Source organism: Meles meles, chromosome 18, assembly GCF_922984935.1.
Source record: "Meles meles chromosome 18, mMelMel3.1 paternal haplotype, whole genome shotgun sequence".
Lineage (NCBI taxonomy): Eukaryota > Metazoa > Chordata > Mammalia > Carnivora > Mustelidae > Meles > Meles meles.
This window is the reverse complement of record NC_060083.1, coordinates 45,011,309-45,028,168: the sequence shown is the minus strand read 5'-3', so window position 1 is coordinate 45,028,168 and position 16,860 is coordinate 45,011,309. Positions and strand designations below refer to the sequence as shown.

The following is a 16,860-nucleotide window of genomic DNA, read 5'->3' as shown; positions in this document are numbered from 1 at the left end:
AGGAACAAATTTTCCTTCCCTCCCGGGGGAAGCCCTTTGTACCCACGACCTCAGCTGCCTGTTCTTTGTTCCCGTCGGTTAAGGGGGCCCACAGAGGCAGTGGAGAGCTTCCTGAAGGAGCCTGGTTGGAGTCCTCTAGATTGGAGGTCGGGTCACACGTGCAAGGACGTTACCTAGTTCTACCAAAAACTGCTCCTCCGCACCCTTGGCCCGAGCCCACCTCAAGGGCAGAAGGGAACCAGGAGAAAGCAGGGAAAGCACTTGGAGAAGGGGCAGCAAACACGTGGAGAAACGAAACGGATCCTGAAGGCCGCAGGCACACAGATCAACCAAAGGCGGTGCCTCGGGGCAGGAAGGTCAGGCTCTGCATACTGAAGCCACAGTTGCTACACCTCCACGCCCCAAATCCGTGCTATGGAAAACACCCACGCACCAGGACGCTAGGTGCGAAACAAAACGTCACTGAGATTAACAAACTCAAAAAAACTCAAAAAGAAAAACACTGAGGAAAAGACACACCTGTCCTAGTCGGCTTTTTACACCATAAGCATTCCCCTGAAGGTCCGTTCCCGGAAGTACTGCAACACCAGGTCGATGCGTGGAGTGGACGGAGCAAACTCCTATCCCAGCTTCTCGCACCAAAATTCCGCCTGATATGTTGTCCTCGGATAGAGGACGTATCAGATATTAAGCTGATAAGAACAGGGGCGCCTGGATGGCTCAGTGGGTTGAGCCGCTGCCTTCGGCTCAGGTCATGATCTCAGGGTCCTGGGATCCAACCCGCATCGGGCTCTCTGCTCGGGGGCGAGCCTGCTTCCCTCTCTCTCTCTGCCTGCCTCTCTGTCTACTTGCGATCTCTCTCTGTCAAATTAAAAAAAAAAAAAAAACCAACAACAACAACAAAAAAAACCTGATAAGAACAGATACCACACTTGATCTTAGCCAAAAGGTCGAGAAGGGATGCAGGCCGACATCCTTACTGCACTCCCCTGGAGCCGGGTCACCTTCTGTCAGCACTCCTGGCTCACTCTCCCAGGACAGGACCCTCCACAGGCGGTTTTGGTTGCAGTGATCCCTTGCTTTCCTGGTGAGTTTTCACATCCCCTGCAGCTCCCTCGCCCTCTTCCCTAGAGGATGACCTGCTGTTTGCATGCCCCCCCCCTGCCCCGCCCCAGGCGAAAGGACCAGATACCTGTGCGGGTGCCTGTGCCTGGGAGCCGGCCTCCGCCCTACCCACCTCCTCTCCAGCCTTCCGCGACCGAGACACCCTTACCCCGCCATACGCTCCGCGGTCACAGTCTGTTTTTGTGCTGGGTGGGTGCTCCGCAAAGCCTCACTTAGCCGGAAGGACCGTGAGACCAGCACCACAACCTCATGGACGCCTCAGGGGCCGCGACCCTGCGGGGAAAGAACCCTGATGGTACCGCTGTGGCGGGCCGGACGCACCTCCCTGCAGGCTTCGCTATCTGCGTTGGGCCTTGGACACATCGGAGCGAGTTGAAGTTCTTCTCACGTCCCACCTGGGATCCCCGAGATGGGAGAGGTTAAGAAATGAGTCCGGGGACCTGCCACCCCGGGCCTGTCCCCAGACAAGGCCGGCGACCTGAGCTCAGGCCCCACCCACTGCTGGAGTCTGTGAGAGGGAACCCTGAGAACCAGACCGGGACCTAGGAGGGGACGAGGGCGGCAGGTCGGACGCACCTGTGTGGGCAGGAGCGACGCAGGTAATGGAATGGGGACATTTGGGCTCACGGCCCAACGCGGCCCTAGCTCTGGGCTCTGTGACTCTCACCTGGCCTGGGAATGCCCCCTGGTCCTCGAGAAGCGCTCGGGTGAGCCTCCAAGGCCCTCTGTGGAAATGCCCGGCAGGAGTAGCCAACCCTCCGGGGGAGACAGTGATTGGGCCAGTCACTTCTGCGAACCCCCATCTCCTCGCTGAAGGCCTGGTCCTAATAACACCTAATGTGGGGCCTGTTTCCTGCCCCCCGTTTCTCCGCCCCCACCGGAGAGGCGCCCCTCTCTGCGCCCAGCCTGGTTTTGACTTTCTCCTGTTGCTGGCACCAGCAAGGAGAAGATAGGTTGCCCAGGCCCTTGGTCCCCGGAGGGCCTCCTTTCCCACACGTGCCCCTAGCCCCCCACCCCAACCCCTCTAGGCCCCTGGAAATCCAACGTGGACTGCTTTTTATGCCTTTCTGGCAGCTAGAGCCATGCCCAGCTCCTAAACATCCCTAGAAGGGGCGAGTGAAGGGATGAGGCTCAAACCAGGTCATCCATCAACCCCGCTTACCCAGCCCCTGGCACAGGCTTCTGGTGAGGGCTCTCCCCGCCTTGCCCACACAAGACCCCTCTGCTTGGTTCCGGGGTCTTCAGGAGTCACCGGATGGGTTCCCAGGTATTTTGACCTTCAGACGCTTCCACTGCCTCTCCCGGGAAGATGCTTTCTTCACCTTCTAGCGCTCGCATTGGCCTCTTGCATGTTCACGCGCTCCAGGGCATCCCGAGTGAGACCCCCCTCCCTGCCATGCCCCAGAGCCCACACAGGTCCACACCCACGGACAGGGGTGCCACCCTCACCCAAGGGCCATGTGCCTCCACCAAGTGTCACACCCTCGTGGTGGTCCCTGCTACCCTCCCCCGAGCCAAAGATCTGGGGCGGGGATTGAGCCTTCTCCAGCAACATCTGTTTTTGGAGGCTGGCGAACCTAGTAGCTCATCAGACTCTTGGATTTTTGCCAAACTCACAGGTGATCAATTACATCTCGGGACCATTGTCCTATGCATTTCTCTTTGTCCGTCTTTGCTCATCTTTGCATCTCTGTATGTGAAAAACCACATTTATGATCCTTCCCCTGAACTGCGTGATCTTTACTCAGGTTTTATCCAGTCGGTCTTTCCTCTTTTTTCTTTCTGATCCCATTCCGAGACCTCCTGTCTAATTTGGAGATGAACCCCGCCTCTGGTAGACTGGCAAATATTTGTTCCCAGCTTTGTTCATCGTTTTCTTCCTTCCTCCTCCCTCCCTTCCTTTCCTTCTCTCTCCCTTTCTCTCCTTCCTTCCTTCCTTCCATTGGACAGACATGAGCATGACATAGTCAAATGTTTGGTAAAGTTGCCCACTGGGGTCTGAGTCCTAGATGGCAGTTGGGTCCTCTGGGAGGAAGTTGCTGGACAGAGTGAGGAGCACAAGAGGTTCTTTGCAGGGGAGGGATGCGGGTGGGTAATGCTTTGAAAGATAGAGGGAGAAGGCAAGTGTGGGCTGGGAGAGCCTCAAGCCCCATGGCATCTGACAAAGGCAGGGTCCTTAAGGAGAGGTTTCTGGAAATAAAGCCAGCCGGCTAGAGGAGCCCCACATCCCCATGGTAGAAATGGACCGGCCCCAGTACCCCCACTGAGCTCAGGGCTGAGGGCCCCCCAAGGATGCTGGCTGGTATGGGACCTCCACGGCCACCCTGGTGGGCTCCCCGCCATTCACATGCCCACCATGCCGGGTCTGGAGTAGCCAACAAAGGCCGGTGGGGTCGTTGGGTCTGTAGGCCACCCAGTGTCTCCTCCACCCTGATACCCCACGTTTATCTCAGGATGGCCTGCCGCTGCTGGGAGCCTGCCCTCCCTGGTCTCCAATGATCCCTGGTAAATAGCCATCTCCCCAAAGGCCCAGCAGTGAGCCAGGAGCCCCTTTTCAGAAGGCAAAGTCTCTGGCGTCGGTGGCCCCGCGCCCTGCTCCAGAACCTGCAGGGAGGGCCTGTGCTGTGATCCTTCCCCGCCCTGGCTCCCATCAACTCCACACAACCTGTCTTTCCTTCAGGGATCCGCCCACTGTCATCAGCAGGATGGGGTCCACCAGATCCCGTGGCCCAATCCACAGAGCTGCCCCCACTGCCCTGCTCCCCTCGAAGGGCTTGAGAGCCCTCTTCCGCTCCAGGCCAGCCTGAGCTGAGGATCTTCCCAGTCACCCAGTGTGTGAGCCCAGATGGGGTGTCTAGGTGTGTGGAATGTGTCCCTTCCAGAACGCGAAGAGGCCCGCTGGGCCCTGGGCTTCCTTCTCTCTCAGTAGACTCGGGTATAAAGAGGAAGCAGTTTTCTGGGCTTCGGAGGGCATGTCCCTGCCCGGGGACGACACCGGGACCTCCTAAACATCGTGCTGTTTCACTGTAGGGGTTATCTCCCTGTGTGGTCAGGGGGTGGGTAGGGTGGGGTGGCCACGGGAGTGTGAGTCTCTTGATGGCCTCTGAGACACCTGCCCCCTCCACCCCCCCAGCTTATCCTACCTGATCGGGGTAAGCAACAGGGAAATGGATCAACCCTAGGGCCCGTGCCAGGAGCAGGCGGCCCTGGCCATTTGGTCCAGAGACTTGAGGGAACGGGTGGTGGTGGGGTTGGATGTTCCCCGGGGGCCAGATGTCAGCCTATATCAGTGTTTTTCTCCCTCCTCCCCCGCCCTGGAGACTGTCTATCCTTTGTCCATTTTCTGTTGCGTGTTCAGCTGTTGGTATCCGTTCCTAGGATATCTCCTTAAAGCAGTGGATAGGAGAATCAGAAACAGATGCCTTGTTTCTGAATCAGAAACAGATGTCAGTCAGTCGAGGGAACCCTCTGGTGGCAAAGGAGTGTGCACAACACATGAGAAGAAATCCTTTGCAAGGTTTGTAGAAATCTCATGTCAGGAAAGGATCCTGGACCCACGCCGACTTCTTGCTCCATTTTCTCTACTGGAGACCATAAGTTCTCACGGGGCCGGAGGCCTGTCTGTCGGGGGGGTAGGAGGCACCCCTGTCATCGGGTCTTGGCACATAGCAGGCATTCAATAAATAATTCTTTTTTTTTTTTTTAAGATTGCATTTATTTATCTGAGAGACAGAGACATAGCTAGAAAGGGAATACAAGTGAGGAGAGTGGGAGAGTTTAGTAAGGTTCGCACCAAAGCGGGAGCCTGATGCAGGGCTTGATCCCAGGACCCCAGGATCATGACCTGAGTGGGATGTAGATGCTTAAGGACTGTGCCACTGAAGTGCCCCTCATCAAATATTTCTTGAACTGTGGATAAACCCTAAGCTGTAGCACCGGTAGCCTCCTCCCCGCGCTCTCCGTTGTTGTCATCACCCTGTCATCACTTCCCAGCCCCGGAACCTAATGCAGTGTTCCAATCTCAAACTTGCTCAAACCCCCCAAGACCTGAGGAGAAAGAAAAGAAAGGAGTAGGGAAAGTGTTGTTCAGGGTCTTGTGAAGAAACTTTTGCCTTTGTGTTGGACAGCTTAGACACAGCCTGTTTGTTTCTTTCTCCCCCAACTACCCCAACATGAAAGCAACCTTTCCTAGGTTTACCTTAAAAAGAGAGTAATTCTCTACAACCCGCAGAGTTTCGTACAAGAAAACCTCACCTTGGGGCGCCTGGGTGGCTCAGTGGATTAAGCCGCTGCCTTCGGCTCAGGTCATGATCTCAGGGTCCTGGGATCGAGCCCCACATCGGGCTCTCTGCTCCGCAGGGAGCCTGCTTCCTCCTCTCTCTCTGCCTGCCTGTCTGTCTACTTGTGATCTCTCTCTCTGTCAAATAAATAAATAAAAATCTTAAAAAAAAAAAAAACAAAAAAAAAAACCTCACCTTCCAGAGAACAAAGCTTTGGACACAAAACAGCAACCTAATATAAGCTTTGGAGACAACTAAGAAGAAAGTTATCAAGTCTGTCATTGGTGACCAGAAAAGTTTACCCCCGAGGGGGTGCACCGTTCCTGGAAGTACTGCAATACCAGGTCGATGCGTGGAGTGGACGGAGCAAGCTCCTATTCCAACTCCCTGCTCCAAAAATCCATTTAATATATTGTCCTCGGATAGAGGACGTATCAGATATTAAACTGATAAGAACAGATACTACACTTGATCTTAGCCAAAAGGCCGAGAAGCGATACCACACTCCCGTCCCTCGCCGCCACCGCCAAGTCGCCATCCATATTGCACTCACGGCGAGCCGCGGCGCGCCCAGCCCACGCCTCGCTTCGCTCCCGTCTCCGACAGCGCTATGGCGGCCATCGGTCAGGACGCTCTGCTGCAGAGATGTCCATTCTCTACATCTGAAAACAGAAATGGTGCTTCTGTGGCTGCTTTGTCGCCCGCGCCAATCGCCACTGCCAATTTGAATGCCCCGCCCCTTCCGCGCAGGGAGGCGTGGCCGCGCCCGAAAGGAACCCCGTGGGAGCAGAGCTCCTCTGCTGGAAAGCTTTTGCTGGCGTGAGGGGAAGACCCAGAGAAGTGGGCTTGTGTCCGGGGAGGACGAGGGCTGGGGCAGAGTCATCACTGTAGGACCCTGCTACAGGCTTGCTGGGTCCAGGCCGCTGGGAACCAGCGGAGAAACGCCTGGCTGTGGCCAGGTAGGAAGGGCTCCAGAGACAAGGTGGGCGGGAGGACAAGGGCCGGGAGACTGGGACCTGGTAAGGTGGCCACCCTACCCCATCCGCAGGGCCCTTGGGCACACTACCTAACCCCCTGAGCCTCAGTTGCTCCAGTGGAGAAGTGGTTGCCTTCAGACCTCCTTGATGGGATTTAGGGAACGCGACGTAGCTAATGAGGTGACCTTGGTGTCAGTCGCGAGAATATGGGTTCTGGGTTAGGGTTAGATGGAGCAAGGGACACGATAAAACACAAACATTCCTTGTTTGGGCTCACACCTGGGCTCAGTGCTTTCTTCATATCAAACTTGGCTAGTTTGCCTATGGATGGGGCAGTTGAGGCAGACAGGTGAAGCACGTTGCCCGAGACCATGGGCTTCGTGGAAGAAGCTGGCTGGGCCTGGGAAGCCGAGAGCGCAGGGCCTGGAAAGGGCACCAAGGAGACTTGATGCTTGTGTGTCCAGCCCACGAGGAGAGGAAGTGTTGCCCAGAGTGACACAGGTCTCCTTCCCGCAGACAGGCCAGAAGCTGCGATCCATGCAGCCCCTGAGAGCGCTGTCTCCGAGTACCCAGTGGGACCTACTGTGTGTGTACCTTGGCCTCCTCGATTCACCCTCCCCCTTAGGTCCCTTATCTCTAACCTGGGAGCTGGCGAGATGAGAAATTATCGCACATCATTACTGGGGATAAGGAGACATGTTTGCTATAGACTGTATCCGGGAGAACCAAACGCGGGGAAACCAGCTCCGCAAGTCACTTCTCTGTAGCTTCCTTTTCTCCAAAGGGAGACTATGAACAGCCCGCCTCTAATCCTGACCTTCACCTTCCCTCCTCCACCCAGGGCCCTGGGTTCTCCCTTACCTGCCTTTCTTTCATTCCGGAGCAGCGTATCCCTGGACACCTAAACGTGAGTTTATATTGCCTTTTAGCTCAACAGCTCATAAGCCCTAGAGGGGGAACAGGGTGTTTTGTTTCCATTTGTATCTCCAGCGCTTTGAATGGCGCCTGGCTTTGAACGGCGCCTGGCATATCCCGGACACCCGGTGTACTTAGTTGAATAAATGAATGAATCAAGGGGCACCTGAGTGGCTCAGTGGGTTAAAGCCTCTGCCTTCTGCTCAGGTCATGATCCCAGAGTCCTGGGATCGAGCCCCACATTGGGCTCTCTGCTCGGCAGGGAGCCTTTCTCCTCTCTGCCTGACTCTCTGCCTACTTGTGATCTTTGTCTGTCAAATAAATAAATAAAATCTTTTAATAAAAAAAAAATGAATGAATCAATATTATATCATGGGATACCTGCCTACAGAAAGGGATTAGCAAACTATTGGTCTTGTGGTCCTTAGGACCCTCCCTGTGTTCTACTACAGTTCTGCTCGCTTCCAAGCTTAGGAGCCCATTGTGTGCTCACTACCTTTGCTTTGCGGACATTCTGATCTTTAGAACGAAATGTTTTAGGTTGTAGAACAGCTCTTTCCCTCACTCGAAGGAGCATTTCCCATTGCAAATTAGTGATTTCCTTATATAGGTGGTGCCTGGTTGGCTCAGTGGGTGGAGCACGGGATTCTTGCTCTTAGAGTCTGAGTTCAAGCCCCATGTCGGGTGTGGTACCTACTTAAAGACGAAGAAACAAAATATCTTTAAAAATGATTTCCTGGTGGGGCACCTGGGTGGCTCAGGGGGTTAAAGTCTCTGCCTTCGTCTCAGGTCATGATCTCAGGGTCCTGGGATGGAGCCCCGCGTCGGGCTCTCTGCTTGGCGGGGAGCCTGCATCCCCCTCACCCCCACCTCTCTGCCTACTTGTGATCTCTGTCAAATAAAAAAATAAAAAAATCTTTAAAAAAAAATGATTTCCTGGGACACCTGGGTGACTCAGTCGGTTAAGCCATTGCCTTCGGCTCAGGCCATGATTCCAGGGTCCTGGGATCCAGTCCTCTATTGGGCTCCTTTTTCCGCAAAGAGCCTGTTTCTCTCTAGGCCTTTGCCTGCCACTCTGCCTGCTTGTGTGTGCTCTCTCTCTGACAAATAAATAAATAAAATATTTTAAAAAAATTTTAGGAATAAATAAATAAAAATGATTTTCGGGGGGCGCCTGGGTGGCTCGTTTAAGCCTCTGCCTTCGGCTCAGGTCATGATCTCAGGGTCCTGGGATCGAGCCCCGCATCAGGCTCTCTGCTCAGTGAGGAGCCTGTTTCTCCTTCTCTCTGTGTCAAATAAATAAATAAAATATTTTAAAAAAATGATTTTCGGGACACCTGGGTGACTCAGTCGGTTAAGCCATTGCCTTCGGCTCAGGCCATGATCCCAGGGTTCTGGGATCCAGTCCTGTATGGGGCTCCTTTTTCCGCAGGGAGCCTGTTTCTCTCTAGGCTTTTGCCTGCCACTCTGCCTGCTTGTGTGTGCTCTCTCTCTCTGACAAATAAATAAGTAAAATCTTTTTAAAAAAATTTAGGAATAAATAAATAAAAATGATTTTCAGGGCACTTGGGTGGCTCAGTGGGTTAAGCCTCTCCTTCCGCGCTGGTCATAATCTCAGGGTCCTGGGAAGGAGCCCCTCATCAGGCTCTCTGCTCAGTGGGGAGACTTGCTTCCCCTTCCCACCCTCCACCTGCCTCTCTGTCCACTTGTGATCTCTCTCTGTGTCAAATAAATAAAATCTTTAAAAAAGAAATACAGAGGGGCGCCTGGGTGGCTCAGTGGGTTAGAGCCTCTGCCTTCGGCTCAGGTCATGATCCCAGGGTTCTAGGATCGAGCCCCGCATCGGGCTCTCTGCTCTGGGGACAGCCTGCTTCCTCCTCTCTCTCTCTGCCTGCCTCTCTGCCTACTTGTGATCTTTGCTGTCAAATAAATAAATAAAATCTTTAAAAAAAAAAGAAATACAGAGTTTTTAAAAAATGATTTCCTGTTCTAGTTCACGCACCAGCTTCTTATGAGTTTGGGTAATGTGGGTCTCCTTTAGCCAGCTCCCATCGATGGGCACAGACCAAAGTGCCTCCACAGTGAGGGCCAAACCGAGAGGGGACGGTCAGGCCCTGTCAAAGCATCCTGCAATCTCGCCAGGGTTCCCCTGACTGTCGCTTCAGAGGAGGTGGGAATGATAAGCCGGGGACAGAGACTCCAGGGGCACAGCTAGCTTTCTCAGCCACTGCCTGTTTCCCACAGCCTTGCCTGACTGTCTTGCTATCAGACTCTTGCATGACAGAGTAGCCAGTGGTGTCTTTAGGAGCAGGGATGTTCATTTGTCCTCATGCTTAAGATCCACTATCATTTTCTCTTCATAGTCTTCACCCACTGTCCTTTGAATTGTCGATCTTTTTGCATTTCCATCTCTAGCATGCTTTGTATGTGTCCTAGTGTGTGAGTAGTTCTTTTTTTTTTTTTTCCTAAGATTTTATTTATTTGACAGACAGAGATCACAAGTAGGGAGAGTGGTAGGCATAGAGAGAGGGGGGAGCAGGCTCCCTGCTGAGCAGAGAGCTCAGTGTTGGGGGCTCCATCCCAGGACCCTGAGATCATGACTTCAGCCAAAGGCAGAGGCTTAACCCACTGAGCCACCCAGGCGCCCCCTAGTGTGTGAGTCCTGGTATAAATCTGAGTTTATTTCTTCTGGATGGCTACCCACTTGTCCCAGCGTCATATAACGGCCCATCTAATATCGGTTTCAGATGCCACTTGTATCATACAAAAGTCCTTCTATATATTTACATCTGTTTCTGGATCTTTTGTTTCCTTTTTTGAAGATTTTTTTAAAGATTTTATTTATTTGACATAGCAAGAGAGGGAACACAAGCAGGGTTCCCGCTGAGCAGAGAGCTGGAAGCGGGGCTCCATCAGAGGCAAAGGCAGCCGCTTAACGACTGAGCCACCCAGGCATTCCCCCGCCTTTTTTTTTTTAAAGGATCTTATTTTTTTTGTTTTGTTTTTAAGGATCTTATGCTTAAGTAACCTCTATATCCTCCAACTCTGAGATCCAAAGTTGCACGGTCTACCGACTGAGCCAGCCAGGCGCCCATGGATTTTTGTTTTGAAAAATCTTCTGATAACCTGTTTTTAAAAATTGTGATTCAGGGGTGCCTGGGTGGCTCAGTCGTTAAGCATCTGCCTTAGGCTAAGATCCTGATCCCAGAGTCCTGGGATCAAGCCTGAATAGGGCTCCTGCTCGGCGGGAAGCCGGCTTCTCCCTCTCCCACTCCCTCTGCTTGTGTTGCCTTTGTCACTGTCTCTCTCTCTCTGTCAAATAAATCAATAAAATCCTGGGGGAGGGGCGCCTGGGTGGCTCAGTGGGTTAAGCCGCTGCCTTTGGCTCAGGTCATGATCTCAGTGTCCTGGGATCGAGCCCCGCATTGGGCTCTCTGCTCATCAGGGAGCCTGCTTCCCTCTCTCTCTCTCTGCCTGACTCTCTGTCTACTTGTGATCTGTCTGTCAAATAAATAAATAAAATCTTTAAAAAAAAAAAAATATCCGGGGCACCTGGGTGGCTCAGTGGGTTAAGCCGCTGCCTTCGGCTCAGGTCATGATCTCGGGGTCCTGGGATCGAGTCCCGCATCGGGCTCTCTGCTCAGCGGGGAGTCTGCTTCCCTCTCTCTCTCTCTCTGCCTACCTCTCTGTCTACTTGTGATCTCTCTCTGTCAAATAAATAAATAAAATAAAATCTTAAAAAAAAAAAAATATCCTGGGGGAAAAAATTGTGATTCAGGGGCTCCTGGCAGGTGCAGTCAGTGAAGTATCCTTCTCTTGGCTTCGGCTCAGGTCAGGATCTCAGGGTCCTGGGATCCGATCCGGAGTCTTGGCTCAGAGTTTGAGATTCTCTCTCTCCCTCTGTGCCTCTCAGTTGTGCGCTCTCTTTTCTCAAATAAATAAATCTTTAAATAAAATCGTAAAATGAAACAACATTTTTGATCCAACTGATTCTTGGGTGTCACACCTGCTCTGGGATCACACAGGTGAACATGACCTTGTCCCTGTGGTCAGGGGCATCTGCCATGCTCTTCCATTCCTCTTCTGCTGCCGTTCAACCCCAGCCACTCCTCACAGAGCCGTTGGGGACGCCAAACGCCAACCACAGAACATCTGCCAGGGCCGAGGCTGCCAATGGCAGGGGCTCCCAAGTGTTCTGTCCCCGGGGCTCCAGAGGGCTTTTGGGTCCCTGCCGGCATCCTCCAGTCCAGGCCTCACTGTATCCCTTCTGCCTGGTCCTGCAGTGACCCTGCCTTCATCTCAAGGTCTACACTGTACTCTTCCACGGCCCTGTGAGGTCCTTTCCATCACCTCAGCTTTCAGAACAAGTTGAAGAGACCCGGTTGGAGAGACTGACCATTTTGTTTCCTCGGACTTCCTCTCCCTTCTTTCTGACCCCTCCCTCCCCCTCTCAGTCCTTTCCTTCTCCCCTTTCCTTTTCCCAGCTACAAACAAAAACTTTTACTTCTAGGACATGCATCAGATCTGGGTCAGTCGGTCTGCCTTGTCAGTGGGGAAAGGATGTTGCTTTTTTCTAGCAACAGCCAGCTAAGCTGGAGTCACACATACCCTGTTTTAAAAATGACTCAAGGGATGCCTGGGTGGCTCAGTTGGTTAAGCAGCTGCCTTTGGCTTGGGCTGTGATCCCAACATCCTGGGATCCAGTCCACATCGGGCTCCTTGCTCGGCAGGGAGCCTGATTCTCCCTCTGCCTCAGCCTGCCACTCTGTCTACCTGTGCTCGTTCTCACTCATCTCTCTGACAAATAAATAAAATCTTAAAAAATAATAAAAAATAAAAATAAAAAAGACTCAAGGTGGGAGTTTGCCATAGTCTTGCTGCTCAAAGTGTGGTCCCCAGACCAGCAGCGTTGGGAGTCCCATGAGCAAGTTGGAAATGCAGAACCATAGGCTTTTTAACAAGACTCGTGTGTACACAGCAGTCTGAAAAGTTTTCTGCAACGGGACTTAATGGCTGAGGGAGAGCGGCAGAGAGAAGCAGCAAACACAGTTTTCAGGATCTCAACTTTCACTACCAACACAGGAAACCCAATTCCTCACCATTCTTCTCTCGCTCTTACCTTCTACAGTCCTGAGGAGAGTCTCAAAATTTTCTGGTGGCAAAACAGAGAAAAGGAGGGTGCCCATTGGTGGGGTTTTGGAATTACCTGGGAGGTTCGGTGGGGTGGAGTCCATGGCCGACCTGATGACCAAGAAAGGATTCTTGAGACATCTTGGGTGCAAAATCGTGGTTTATTGAGGCATGTGAACAGGACCCCTGAGAAAAAAGAGCCGCACTAAGGGCCTGTGGAGTGGCTGGTTATATACCTACAAGTTGGGTGGGGGAGGTAAGGAAAAAGGTTTCAAAAGGACTTTCATATGCTAAAGAGGACCTAGGAGGTAGCTAAGGCCTGGCCATTTTCAAGGTGAGGTTGTTTTCCCCCTCAAGCAAGGCGTTAACATTTAGAGCATTGGGAGCTTCCTGGAAGGAGGTCGCGCTTGTCACACCCAGGGTGGGGGAGGGTGCCCAGTGTCCCTTTCTGCTTGGTCTTCAGCCGGCCTTCTCCCTCCTCACCCATACCGTAGGAGCTCCATGTTTGGTGTTTTCTTTTTAGGTCCTTAGTGACTGAGGAGCTTGCAAGAACTGGGGATGAGACAGGGGAAAAGCATAGAAGAATCTGATTAATGAGGTGCCCCTGAACGTTCCCTGAGAGACGTGAACAAAGAAGTGGGGGAGCTGTTACGCTGTCTTTCTCTGACACAGCCGGGTGTTACTCCAAGCCTGAAAACCTTGGATATAGGACGTCCCCAGAGTTGCAGATGATTGAGGCAATGCGTGGGCCAGCAGAGTGCCTTTCCCCCAACCTCCCACCCCAAACGTGTTCAGGATCCTGGGGCTAAAGCATAAGTGTTTGTGTGTTGGAGAGCAAGTTTCATGTCCAGCTCCACTGGATCCATAAAACTAGGTTGTCTCAACCAAGAACGGGCCTTCAAAACTTGCCTGCTATTATTTAGCACCCACTGTGTGCCTGCTAATCCCCACATTTTCCCCTTGTTTTTTAAGCATCTAAATTCAATTAACGACTATAATGTATTACTCCTTTCAGAGGTAGAGGTCAGTGATTCAACACTCTTATATAATACCTAGCGGGGTTTTTTTTTTTTTTTTTAAGATTTTATTTACTTATTTGACAGAGACACAGTAAGGGAGACAACACAAGCAGGGGGACTGGGACAGGGGAAAGCAGATTTCCCCATCAAGGAGGGAGCCCAGTGGGGATACAACCAGGGACCCTCGGACTGAGCCACCCAGGTGCCCCCCTCAGTGCTCATTCTGAAGCTGGAGAGCTAGGTTCTTGTCTCATGGAGCCAAAGAATGAATCTTGAGGACAAAAGAGAGTAAAGGGATAGAGGTTTATTAAGTAAAATACAGAAGAAGCCCTCAAGAGTGAGAAGGGTCAGGGTGCCTGGGTGGCCCAGTGGGTTAAGCCTCTGCTTTCGGCTCAGGTCCTGATCTCAGGGTCCTGGGCTCAAGCCCCACATCAGAGGGGAGCCTGCCCCACCCACCCCCCCTCGGTCTACTGGTGATCTCTTTCTGTCAAATAAATAAGTAAAATCTTTAAAAAAAAAAAAAAAGGCGATAAGTGTCCCAACAGGATTGCCAAGGAGGGCCGTTAGGGTCTTTTATAGAAAGGGAACCAAAAGTCTTGTAACATCTCTATTGATATTAGTGATAACACCTTCAATGGCTTACTTCCTTTTTATGGCCTGGTAGTTCTTTGTTGGTCGCAGGTGATTATCATAAAAAAGACATTCATCCCACACCTGGGGCAGAGGTCGGGTTTGTTCCCTGATCTGTGATTTCCCCAGGCCTCCACATTTTTGAGATTTCTGTAAGCCAATCACATGGCCTCTGTGTCTCCCTACCTAGTCCCACCTGTCCTTACTCAATTCCATCGCCTGCCCTCCTAAATGTCCATCACCCAGTTTCCCCATCCTCCCAAACCCCTCCCTTTAACCCACTTCATTCTTTCAAGGATCCCAAAGAGAAGGCCCAGCACCCAATCTCTTCAGCTTCCTTCCTCTTCCTCCTCCCACAGAATGAAAGGAACCCTTACTCTTGGCTGGTGGTTTTACAACTTGGTGAGTCCTTAATCCCATCCACACAGTGATAAAGTACATTAAGCTAATACTTGTTGAACAGATTGAGAACATGGAGCTTCAGAAAGAGAGTCGAACTCGCTAGATTTAAAGTCAGGTTTAGCAAAGACAGTAACAGAAAGGTCTAGGACCCTGCCAGTTTCTTCTTCCAGCAATCTCTAGAAAACAAAACAAAACAAACAAACAAACAAAAAACCAAAAAACACTGCCTCCACGTTTAATTAACCTGAATAAGAAAACAGAAAACTATGTTCTATTGCGATAAACCCACGACAATCCCCCCCCAAGGCTGCAAACCAAGGACGAACGTTGCCTCACAATGTACAAAACCGCGCGGCTATAAAGTCCCAAAAACGTTGAGTTAGGAAAACCACAAACCTTAACGAAGCTTAGGTTAAGAGCATCATTAGCCCTAATACACTTTCAGAGAAGTGCCAAAGTGAAAAATCTGAAAACTACCTCATCTAAAGGTGAATTCTGTCATTGGTAACATAGTTTAACCCCCAAGGGGGTGCACCGCTCCTGGAAGTACTACAATACCAGGTCAATGCGTGGAATGGACGGAGCAAGCTCCTATTCCATCTCCCTGCTCCAAAAACCAATTTAATATATTGTCCTCGGATAGAGGACGTATCAGATATTAAACTGATAAGAACAGATACTACACTTGATCTTAGCCAAAACACCGAGAAGCGATACCAAACACCCCTCCCTCGCTGTCACCGCCAAGTCGCCATCCATATTGCACTCACGGCGAGCCACGGCGCGCCCAGCCCACGCCTCGCTTCCCTCCCCTCTCCGACAGCGCTATGGCGGCCATCGGTCAGGACGCTCTCCCCCACAGATGCCCATTCTCTACACCTGAAAACACAAATGGTGCTTCTGTGGTCGCTTTGACTCTCGCGCCGATCGCCATTGCTAATTTGAATGCCCCGCCCCCTCCGCGCAGGGAGGCGTGGCCGCGCCGGAGAGGAACCCCGGTGGAAGCAGAGCTCCTCTTTGCTGGAAAACTTTTGCTGGCATAAGGGGAAGACCCAGAGAAGTGGGGGTGTGTCCGGGGAGGACGAGGGCTGGGGCAGAGTCATCACTGTAGGACCCTGCTACAGGCTTGCTGGGTCCAGGCCGCTAGGAACCATTGGAGAAGGGCCAGGCTGTGGCCACCTAGGAAGGGCTCCAGAGACAAGGCGGAGTCCCGAGACTGGGCCCTGATAGGGTTGGCCACCCTGCCCCATCCGCAGGGCCCTTGGGCACACTACCTAACCTCCTGAGCCTCAGTTGCACTAGTGGAGAAGTGGTCGCCTTCAAACCTCCTTGATGGGATTTAGGGAACACAGACATAGCTAATGAGGTGACCTTGGTGTCAGTCGCGAGAATATGGGTTCTGGGTTAGGGTTAGATGGAGCAAGGGACACAATAAAAAACAAACATTCCTTGTTTGGGCTCACACCTGGGCTCAGTGCTTTCTTCATATCAAACTTGGCTAGTTTGCCTATGGATGGGGCAGTTGAGGCAGACAGGTGAAGCACGTTGCCCAAGACCATGGGCTTCGTAGAAGAATCTGGCTGGGCCTGGGATGACGAGAGCACAGGGCCTGGAAAGGGCACCAAGGAGACGTGATGCTTGTGTGTCCAGCTCACGAGGAGATGAAGTGTTGCCCAGAGTGACACAGGTCTCCTTCCCGCAGACAGGCCGGAAGGTGGCGGCCCGGGCAGCCCCTGAGAGCGTTGGGTCCGAGTACCCAGTGGGACCAACTGTGTACCTTGGCCTCCTCGATTCACCCTCTCCCTTCAGTCCCTTATCTCTAAACTGGGAGCTGGGGAGATGAGAAATTATTGCATCATTACTGGGGATAAGGAGACATGTTTGCTATAGACTGTATCTGGGAGTACCCAAACGCAGGGAAACCAGCTCCACAAGTCACTTCTCTGTAGCTTTCTCATCTCCAAAGGGAGACTATGAACAGCCCGCCTGTAATCCCGACCTTCACCTTCCTTCCTCCACCCAGGGCCCCGGGTTCTCCCTTACCTGCCTTTCTTTTATTCCGGAGCAGCGTATCCCTGGACACCTAAATGTGAGTTTATATTGCCTTTTAGCTCAATAGCACATAAGCCCTAGAGCAGGGATCTCTGTCTGTTTTGTCCACATTTTTTTTTTAAGATTTTATTTAAAAAAAAAAAAGGTTTTATTTATTTATTTGACAGAGACACAGTGAGAGGGAGGGAACACAAGGAGGGCGAGGGGGAGAGTGAGAAGCAGGCTTCCGGTTGATCAGGGAGCCCAGTTCGGGGCTCCATCGCAGGACCCCGGAATCATGTCCTGGCTGAAGGCAGGTGCTTAATGACTGAGCCACCCAGGCACCCCCCT

General features: G+C 52.2%; 2 non-coding genes and 2 pseudogenes across 2 annotated transcripts; all 4 read right to left on the bottom strand.

Annotated features, from left to right (window-relative positions):
- Positions 1-556: 556 nt before the first annotated feature.
- LOC123930398 lies at positions 557-729 on the bottom strand (annotated as a pseudogene).
- Positions 730-799: 70 nt separating this feature from the next.
- Positions 800-962, bottom strand: LOC123930403 (annotated as a pseudogene).
- A 4,750-nt stretch (positions 963-5,712) lies between these two features.
- On the bottom strand, positions 5,713-5,903 carry LOC123930387. Its single transcript, XR_006816097.1, has one exon. It is a non-coding gene; the product is annotated as a U2 spliceosomal RNA (small nuclear RNA).
- A 9,099-nt stretch (positions 5,904-15,002) lies between these two features.
- LOC123930395 lies at positions 15,003-15,193 on the bottom strand. Its single transcript, XR_006816105.1, has one exon. It is a non-coding gene; the product is annotated as a U2 spliceosomal RNA (small nuclear RNA).
- Positions 15,194-16,860: the final 1,667 nt, after the last annotated feature.